This window comes from Pteropus alecto, unplaced genomic scaffold (assembly GCF_000325575.1).
Source record: "Pteropus alecto unplaced genomic scaffold, ASM32557v1 scaffold143, whole genome shotgun sequence".
Taxonomy (NCBI): domain Eukaryota; kingdom Metazoa; phylum Chordata; class Mammalia; order Chiroptera; family Pteropodidae; genus Pteropus; species Pteropus alecto.
In genome coordinates this window covers 2,340,092-2,349,332 of record NW_006434828.1, presented here as the reverse complement: position 1 = coordinate 2,349,332, position 9,241 = coordinate 2,340,092, and the positions used below count along the sequence as shown (strand labels likewise).

Sequence of the window (9,241 nt, the reverse complement as noted above, 5' to 3'; positions counted from 1 at the left end):
GTGGGGCGAGGACCCACCTATTTTTCTATGGGACCCCATATGTCAGCATGTGGATATCTTTTCTTTTTGTCCGCTGAGCTTCTCCATGGGGGGACTTCCCGATTTTCTGCCGGGAAAGTGTCGCGGGTTCAGTTGTGACTCCTCAACATGGTATGTCGAAGTCGTGACCCCGGGGCCTCTGAACGCAACCTTCTTTGGAAATGGGTCGTCGCGGGCGGAATTAGTCAAAATGAGCTCACAGAGGAGGAGGGCGCCCCTCACTGCACGTGACCGGTCTCTTTGAAGAAGACAGAGCCGCACAGGGAGAACGCCATGTGGAGAGAGAGACAGATTTGGGGTGACGCCTCCGCAAACCAATTAACAGCGAGAGCCATCGGAAGCTGAGAGAAGCAAGGTTTCCTCTCTAGTGGCTTCCGAGGGGGTGTGGCCCTGTCGACACCTAGATTTTGGACTTCCATCCTCTAGAACGGAGACTAAATTTCTGTTGTTTTAAGACTCCCCTCTGCGGCTCTTTGTTACAGCAGTGCCAAGACACTCTTCCAGGGAGTGCGCGACCACGGCTGTTTGCTTTGGAGGCTGAGAGGGCCAGGCGCTTGGAGGCGACAGTCCTCCAGGTATAGAGATTTTACTTAGCACCCTGTTGTCGCTTTGGGGTCTCACCCTTGCCTTATTCGGTGCCAATGTCCCTGCACCTGGAGCTTCTTTGCTCTTGAAATTAACCTCATGATTCCTACTGGGGTGAGGGCGGAGTGACCAGCAGAAGGCAAGGTGGAGGGATGTGTGTCCTCCCCACTCGGGCTTCCCGCTGAGGCTGAAAGCACAACTAATCCTTGAAAATTAACCAGAACCTCCTGTTCCCGAGTGACCTGCCTCTGCATATCGAATGTCTAGCTTTCCAGCCCTTCAGCCCGAGGTCACAGCTTCCAGGCCCCCTGAATTCTCCCAGGTGGAGGTGAGGGCCACCTCCTCTGGCCACCTCAAGCGTTCACTCTGTGTGTCCCCGGGCTCCTTCCTTTTCCCAAAGTCTTGCCTAGAATGGAAGATTCTAGAAGGATCTGGGCGTCGCCTCCACTTCCTGGCACAGCTTGGTCACACAATAGCCCCTTAGTGCATGTTGGCTGAAGAGACGGAGGGCCCGAGACGACAGCAAAGTTAAAATGAGTGGACGTTTGACTCTGCCCCGGAGAAATTCAATCCGGAGGCTGGGATTGTTCGAGAAAGAGCCGACCCGCCCATCCTTTACGAATGGAATTTGTATTTCAAAGTTTAAAGAAAGTGAGTCAAATTGGAACTTTAGTGTAGTCTAATAATTATAAAACCAAACATTTCCTTGCTAAAATTTTTGAATTCCAATCAATTGCAAACTGTGTTGGCCTCCGTCCCATTTGGGTTTGCCATCCTTAAAATTAATCAGCCGAGCATGATTTATAACTCACAAAATTCTGGGAAGAATGCTACATTTTTAACTGAGCAATTTTACACAAATTTTCCCAGAGCCAACTCAGTGCTGGCATATTAATTCCACTCAAAGCAATCTTCCCCAAATGGAGAAGCGCCCATGTTCCCCCAAAGTTCCTGATACAGGGTAAATATAAAATTCCTTTCGTTTGGCGTTTCTTTGCAAGAATGTATGTTGTGACAAAGTGTTTTCCAAGCCCTTAAGGCAGCGGTCCCCAGCCCCAGGCCGTGGATGGGTACCAGTTTGTGGCCTGTTAGGAACTGGACCGCACAGCAGGAGGTGAGCAGCGGGCCAGTGAGCGAAGCTCCATCTGTGTCTGCAGCCGCTCCCAGCGCCGGCATCACCGCCTCAGCTCCGCCTCAGATCTTCAGGCGTTAGAAGCTCATAGGAGCACCGGTCCCTGGTGCCACAAAGGTTGGGGACCGCTGCCTTAAGGTCAAAGGCTCACTTTGGGACTCAAAGCCCTCCCCACCCCCTTTGTCTCACTGGGTGGAAGCTTTAGTGAAGGCATCAGATGTCTCGTTTCCATTTCAGGCTCTGTGTCCATGTGCTACTCAGTGACAAAGGCTTGACTTCTGGTCTGTTTGATTAGAAAAATGGTTTTAAGAAAAATCAGGGAAACTCAAGATGAGGCACACTTTTTCGACGTAGAAGTAATCGTGGGATCACGGTGGTCTTCTTCACGGTGGCCTGACTGACCTGCTCGCCTGGGACTTGGTTAGAGAGTTGCCCCGTGAGCAATTTTTATTAATGTTCCGGGCAGGACTCTTTGGGGTCGAGTTTCGGGAACCTAGCTCGAATGGGTGTGAGTAAAGAGTAACTTCTGGCTCACATAATGAAAGCGAGGGTTGAGACGGGACCAGCGGCAGGCGGGCTTGGTCTCGGACGCCTGGGAGCCAGAGGCTGACAGTTTGCTCTCTCCTTCCCCCGTCTTCCTTCCCATGGCTGCAGATAAGGCGGCTCCTGGGATCAGAGCAGAGACGTCCTGAGACCGGCCGGCTGCAGGCGCGAGCCGCAAACGCTGCGGAAAGGCTCGTCTGGGACCATGTGTGTCATGTGCCCAGCCCGGGAGCCAGCAGTGGAGGTGGTGCCGGAAGGTTCGCAGGAAGATGGCTGCTCCCTTTGGAAGCCCGTGATGCAAGCAGGGGAAGAGCTTTTCCCAAGGCAAGGGGCCTGCGGTGTAGACAGACGAAATGACAGACCTCCGTCCCCTACCGGCTCTGCATGTCCCTTTATGGCCTGCTATGCTTTGGGGACGAGGGGACTGTCATGCAGTTTAAGACTCTCCACAACTGCTACAACAGCGTCTTTGAGTGGTGGATGAGGCCAGTGGAAGGGGTGCGATGGCCTGTGTACCCAGGGCGGGGCAGGGAGCCTGTCACCTGTCTTCCCTCCTTGCCCCTGGACTGGGGTTGGGTGGGGCTGGATGCAGAGGGGGAGAGGCAGAGGCTGCGGCCAGGGGAGGGGAAGAGCAGAGGCCGGAGACCAGGCGGAGGCCACGATGGCCGATAGGGCCCCGACTCCCAGGGGGTCAGTGCCGGACGTGCCCTGACACTGTCGTGGCGGCTAACACTCCTCCTGCAGGCGAGGAGACTGGGCCGGGAAGCTTAGCAGACCTGGCCGAGACCCGCGACTCGTTAGCGGCGAGCAGGTCCTAGGGCCTCGTTCCCACTGTCCACTGTGCCACTCAAGGAGCCGGACGCGACCCGGGGCCGGCATGAGGACTCCAGCTGCCCTCACCTGGGCTCCTCCTCGGCCAGGCTCACTTTCCTCCTCTTGAATTAGCAGAGGTGCCTCTTCGGAGCCTTAAGCCGACTGGGGTCCCACGTACCCCCCGCCAGCAAGACGGACCCGCAGCCTCACGTCGGCGGCGCGCCCATGGGCCTGACTGCGGATGCGGACGAGCTCGGGGCGGGGGCCGCGCAGGCCCGCACGGGACCCTGGGGTTCTCTGCTCGGCTCCCAGGCGCGTCTCTTCCAGGACCCTGATTTTCGTCTGCGAGGCAGAAACACCTGAAGACTTCCCCTTTCTTCTCGTTCGGTGTTTCAAGGCCTTGGCGCGTGCAGGATTTAGCGCACGCGGTTGTCTGTACGAACTGGGGAACCCAACGCTTTACTGGCGCATGAAGGGACACTGCTGGGTAATTTGGATGGGACATGCTGTTCACGTGCCCTGACTTTTAGGACCTACGCCCCCCACTCTCTCCCACAGAAGATGCGACTTTTTGTCCCTTTGGTTGATGCCTCTGTGGACAGTGACACGCAGCTGCTGCTGATTTTAGGAATATCACATCTTTCAAGATCTGGGCATAATTATGTAGCTTTGGAACTTTTCTACATAATTATGTAGAACTGGAACTTTGCTTTACACATAATGCTGTAGTCTTCATGGCTGCTTGTTCCTTGCCAAATTTTTTGATGCCTGCTGGGAAGATCCTTCTGGTCTTGAGGTCCTTAGGGCTGAGATGTTGGGGTGCTTGACTCAGAAAAAGCCTTTGGGTACGGAAGGTGGTGGGGCACCCCTTGGTTCGTCCAAATATCGCATAACTCTCCACTGGGGACAGAGGTCACAGTGGTGGGCTTCCGGGTCCTGCCAATCCAGTGCTTAGCGTGGGTTGCTGGTAGCTATGGCGACAGGGGTGGCGGGGGTGACAGGGAACTGATCTGGGGAGGATTATTAAAGACATAAAATGAGCTTAGCTCACACGGGCTCCTGGAAGCGGCTGTGAACCACCCACTTCCCTGCACCCAGGGCGTCTGCCGGACGGACGTGTCCTGACACTGAGGATTCCCACGAGCTCAGCGGGGCTCCGTCTCCACGGAGAAGCCATTTACAAAACCGGGGACATGCGAATGGTGTTATCGACATCTTCTTCTCTGCCAGCATCGACTTCCTATGTTGAAATAATTAAAATGAAGAGATGGCATTTGAGGAAAAATCATTTCACATTTCTTCTAAAAATGAACCCAAGTTCCAGTAAGCGGATACTTCCACGTTTCGTTACGGTACGGATGAGACGTTGCAACGCCTTGTCATGGTCTGTATCTGTGTCTTTCTAAGGGAAGACGCTCGAGGGCACAGAGGCAGCCGGGTACAGGAAAAGCCACGCACGACTGAGCGGAAGCAGCGGAGCACAGGACCGCCTTGCGACCCCGGGCGTGCCTGCTAGTCCTTTTGCCGTCTGTCGTCTGGATTGTATAAGCATAGACTTTTAGAACCGAGCAAAACTTTCCAGCCGATGTCATACACCTGCACCAGCTGGGGTGCTGTGCAGGACAGAGAGACCCCTCTGGCTGTTGTGAGCAGGAAGGCGGTCATGGACGGAGGTCATCAGGGAGGGCCGCAGGAGTGGGCTGGAGGCGGGGCCGCCAGGGATGACGCTCGGGGAGTCCCAGCATCATCCTTGTGGGAGGCGGCGGCACCGGCCGGGGAGTTAGGGGGGGAAGGGGGACAGGCGGCATCCTCAGCGGGAACGTGCAGTCTGGCTGTTGCTACTGCCTTGAACTTGCCCTCGGTCCCCGGAGCCAGTGATGGGACTCGGGGATGTGGAGCCCAGCTGCCCCCGCCCCACTGCCCCTCGGCACCCCGGAAGCTGGAGTCTCCCTTAGAATTCTGCCTGCCCCACGCAGCACGATAGGTCCGGGAGAGGCAGCTCCCGGCAGCCCAGGGCGACCCTCCCAGGAGGCGCGGCTGTGAGCCATTGGTGGACGACACCCACAGTGGCTGGGGTGTGTCCCCCCAGCCCCGAAAGGAGACCGGGAGATGCTGCCCTAGCCCCTCCACACCGTGCTTGCCAGGAGCCGAGAGCCCCGCCGAGGGAGCGGAGTTGGGCCGGCGCCCGCGTCCCCCTCCGTGCCGGGCGGCGCGTCTGAGGCCCCGCGTCCCCCTCGCAGTCCTGACGCGCAGAGGCCAGAGCGGGGCGTGCGGCCTTCTCACCGCACGGAAGGGAGGGACAGAGAGCCGGGGCCAGGGCTGCTTCGAGCCAGCACGGAGGGCGCCGACCGTAGAGGCTCTGTGGCTTTTGAGGCCCCGCAGGTGGCCGGGCCCAGACCCGGGCCCCTCGACGACATGCAGCTCGGTGCTGACATCGGTGTGGCCTCCCCTTGGGACCAGGCGGCAGCGAGGATCTGGGTGTTTGGGTGAGAACCCCAAGTCTCAGCAATTAAGCGCAAAAGCCACAGGAGTCCAGATGCTCTCTCTAGTGGACACACAGGAAGAGGCTGGAGGTTTGCTGCCAACTGCCACCAGTGTCCAGAAGTTTCTGGAGCCACAGGCAGTGCTGGCGAGGGATTAGATCACCAGTGGTTAGTTATGGGGTACGGTTCCCGGCCGAACGGGTTCTCTCCTATTTCTTTAAATCTTATTCTCCTAATACCAAGGAATGTATAGTCCTAGCCATTTTGAATGTGGCCTTTCCACACGTCACACGGGCCATGTGGCTGCTACTCAGAGACTCTACTCATTTCTTCTTTATCGACAGGTGACAAGCAGGGAAATGCCAGCATCTAGGTCCCCACCCCTGTCCCCTAGCCTGACACTCTAGGGTGCAGGAGGCCCTGGAGCGGCAAGCGGGGAGCAGGCCTGGGTTCTTGTGTACTGTGTCCCTTCTTCCCTGACCTTGAAGGAGACGTCCCGCGGGAAGGAGGTAATGGAGGGTTCACTCTCCGAACTTGAACTTGGGAGGATCTACAGCCAGAAGTAGCCTTCGGACGTCTCCCGCTGCCTCACCCTGACTGACTTCGCAGGGGCCACGTGAGGGGAGGGAGAACAGTGACGACTGGGGGGGTCCCAGGCCAGGGTTCAGATCCGAGCTCTGCCACGAAGCCAGGCGTTTCTCATCTATAAAATGAGACCCTAATCGCACCTAGCGAAAAAAGCGACCCATGTCCATTTAAAAGGACTTGGGAGGGTGACATCACGTGTATCAAAGTGCTGTGGCACGCGCGAGCCTCGTAGAATCACAAATTCTTTCTCAGCAATCTTCTCGAAACTCTGAGCGAGAGAATCATTCTCTTCCCACTTATATGTTCCTAGCGTGGGGTCCTTAGCCTCACCATCAGAATCATTAAATATATAAAACTTAAAAAAAAAAAAAAGGATGTCGTTTCCTGTTCTTGCCTTTCCATGGGCAAACAGCTGTGGTTAGCAGAAAGCCCAGGCGAATGAAATTGCTGGTTTTTATCTTGGAGAGGGGGAGGTTATTAGAAGTTGCGATTCAGAAACTTCAAGAAGAAGTGGGAGGGCCTGGCGAGCGTGGAGGGGACCGCATTTCCTGTTTTGCTTTGCGATGGTGTTCTAAAACATTGCAGGAAAACCATGGATACCCACGGAAAAATTCCAAAAGGCATTCTCTCTGCCGCCCGGGGCCCGGCCCAAAAGGTGACGAGGAGAAGTAGTGATTTTTTTTTTTTTTTCAAGAGTTGGGGTTTGCAGGAGCCCAGCTGAAGGCTTGTAGGGTGAAGACAGCGTTCGGAGGGTGACATCAGCCCCTCAGCGGGGGCCAGGAGCAACAGAGAGAGCAGAGAGTCTGGTTTTCATTTACATTCCTCAGCGGGTGCCAGGAGCAACAGAGAGAGCAGAGAGTCTGGTTTTCATTTACAGTTTGGGGCTGGCCACGGTGGGGAGGGGGAGCGGAGGGGAGGGGAGGGGAGCGGAGGGGAGGAGCTGCAGGAAGCCCTGACTGTACCCCTGGACCCCGCCCAGCTCGGAGCCCAGTCTTCCACCAAAGGCTGCTCAGTCGTGCCCGGAGGGGGAGGCGCAGGGAGCAGGGAGTTTTCGTCCTGTACTCGCTTGGTCAGCCCTGCTGCAGAGAGAGGAGCTGACGCTGGGAGCGGACAAGCATGCATCGGCCTGAGCACGATTGACGTCGAAAGCCCAGGGACGGACAGCTCTTCGGGTCTGCTCAGGGTAGGCGCCAGCTCCCCTCTGCTCTCCCCAGGTCCTGGCGAAGGGAACGCTTTCCACCGGATGACCATTTCTAGGTGGTTCTTAGGTTCACGCCGAGAGTCAGTTTTCTTTAGAAGTTGCTGGTCTCTCTCTGGGAGGTGCAGCTGGTCTTCCTTTCCCGGGGTGTGGCAGCGGGGGGCCCCGGCTTGGCGGGGGCCTGGGCTGCCCCAGGGCACCTGGGCTGAGGCCCTGGGCTCCGTGGGCTCCCGACACGCAGCCCGGCTCCTGCCCGCAGTGGACCGTCCCTCACGGTGTGTTGGCCCTTGTCCCCGCTTCTAACTCAGCCAGAGGAGTCCGCTGTCTTAGCAGAAGAGTCTTTGCGAGGGGTCGAGGGGTCGAGAGCTACCTGTTGGGCGGCGCCTCGGGGAGAGTCCACCTCAGTTCTCCCCGGTTTGTTGGGCGGGCTTTTCTGCCCCGGGCCTTGCGTGGTCCAGGGCTGGCGGACCTCATCTGTGGCTTTCGGGGGACTGCGGTGACTTTGGTGTCCAGGCGCAGGGCCAAGTCGACAGTTACTCAGCCATTGCCATCGGGGCCTCATCTTTTTAGGAGCCTGAAGCCACCGCCGAAGGCTCGTCCCGTGGGCTGCGTGGGGGAGCCGCGGGGTCACAGGAGGAGAGGCACTAGTGTCCGGGCAGCATGCCCGGTGGACAAGGCAGGGCCCTGGGCCCGCGGCCGGCCCGCGTTGCCCAGATGTGCTGCGGGTGCCAAGCGGGGGGGCCCCAGGCCTGTTCCTCGGCCGGGAGGGCGGGTCTCGGCCCTCTCGCCCAGGATGGAAAGCGTCCCCTGACAGTTGCCAGCCCGCTTTGGGGACCGGTTTCAAGGGCTTACAGTTAGGAAGTCAGCTCTGACCGAAGCAGGGTGGGGTCCTGGGGGGGGCCCAGGGGAGTATCAGAGAATGTCGGAAAATCAGCGCTTCACGAACAGCCCCAGGTGCACATTTAGAGGTTGGTCTGCACCCTAAACACAAACCCTTCTGAGCTAGTGGAGTGTCCTGCACCCCAAGGGGACAAAGGGTGTTGGCCCACACCAGCCAGCATCTTGCCCTACGCACGAGGGCTGTGGGATCTTGGGTGCTCGGAGCTTGGGGGGTGGTTGCTCCCCATCTCCCAGGGGACCCATGCTTCATACTCAAAAAACCTAAACAGAAATGGCTTTGCAATCAAGCATTCTTTGTTTCCAGCCAAAATTATACTGAGAACCAGCTGGCTGCTGGACGTTATTGAGATTTCTGGGTCTCTTGCTGGGCCAAAGATAATGGAAGGGGCTGTTGGCAGAAAGCCACCGAGGTGCGAGCCCCGCCCTGGTTTTAAGGATGAAGAATCGGGGGCCTAAATTACTGGCCAAGGCCACCAGTCAGCAGGTGGCTAAGACAAGCAGTAAAATCTTCACCATTTCACGAAAGCAGATGGCCTAGCGATGGAGGACCCCAAACTAGTTTACATCTAGATTTGGAATGGTGCTGTTTGATTTGTCCCCCAAGAAGATAATGTCCTCCTGTCGTATTCTACTACAAGTCATGGGAACCTGGCTTATGCTCCCTAAGGCTGTAGCGACCCACGGGGAAAGGGGTACTGGGCGGGCGGGCTGGCTGGCAGGGTGGGCACTGGCTCCTTGACCGGACCACCCAAGCCGGCTTCCCTCATTCAGGCCGCCTCTGTGGGTGGGGGCCCAGGAAGATGCGACCTGCGCTTGGATTCGTTCTTGTGTGGGCTTCTTGCCGAGGGTGATGGCACGGGGCTGGGGAGGTGAGGGGCTCTTGTGGGAATTCGGCTGTAAGAACGGTCATGCGGTCTTGGTGTCTTCTTGGTTGAGATGGGGCTTTTCATCACCGTGCAT

At 57.4% G+C, this 9,241-nt stretch overlaps 1 protein-coding gene across 1 annotated transcript in view; it reads left to right on the top strand.

Annotated features, from left to right (window-relative positions):
- The first annotated feature begins 7,290 nt into the window (after positions 1-7,290).
- COL6A3 (collagen type VI alpha 3 chain) overlaps positions 7,291-9,241 on the top strand; it is an 81,404-nt gene continuing 79,453 nt past the window's right edge. The window contains 1 exon segment of the mRNA XM_025045424.1: positions 7,291-7,366. The gene's annotated coding sequence lies outside the window, so the exon portion shown is untranslated.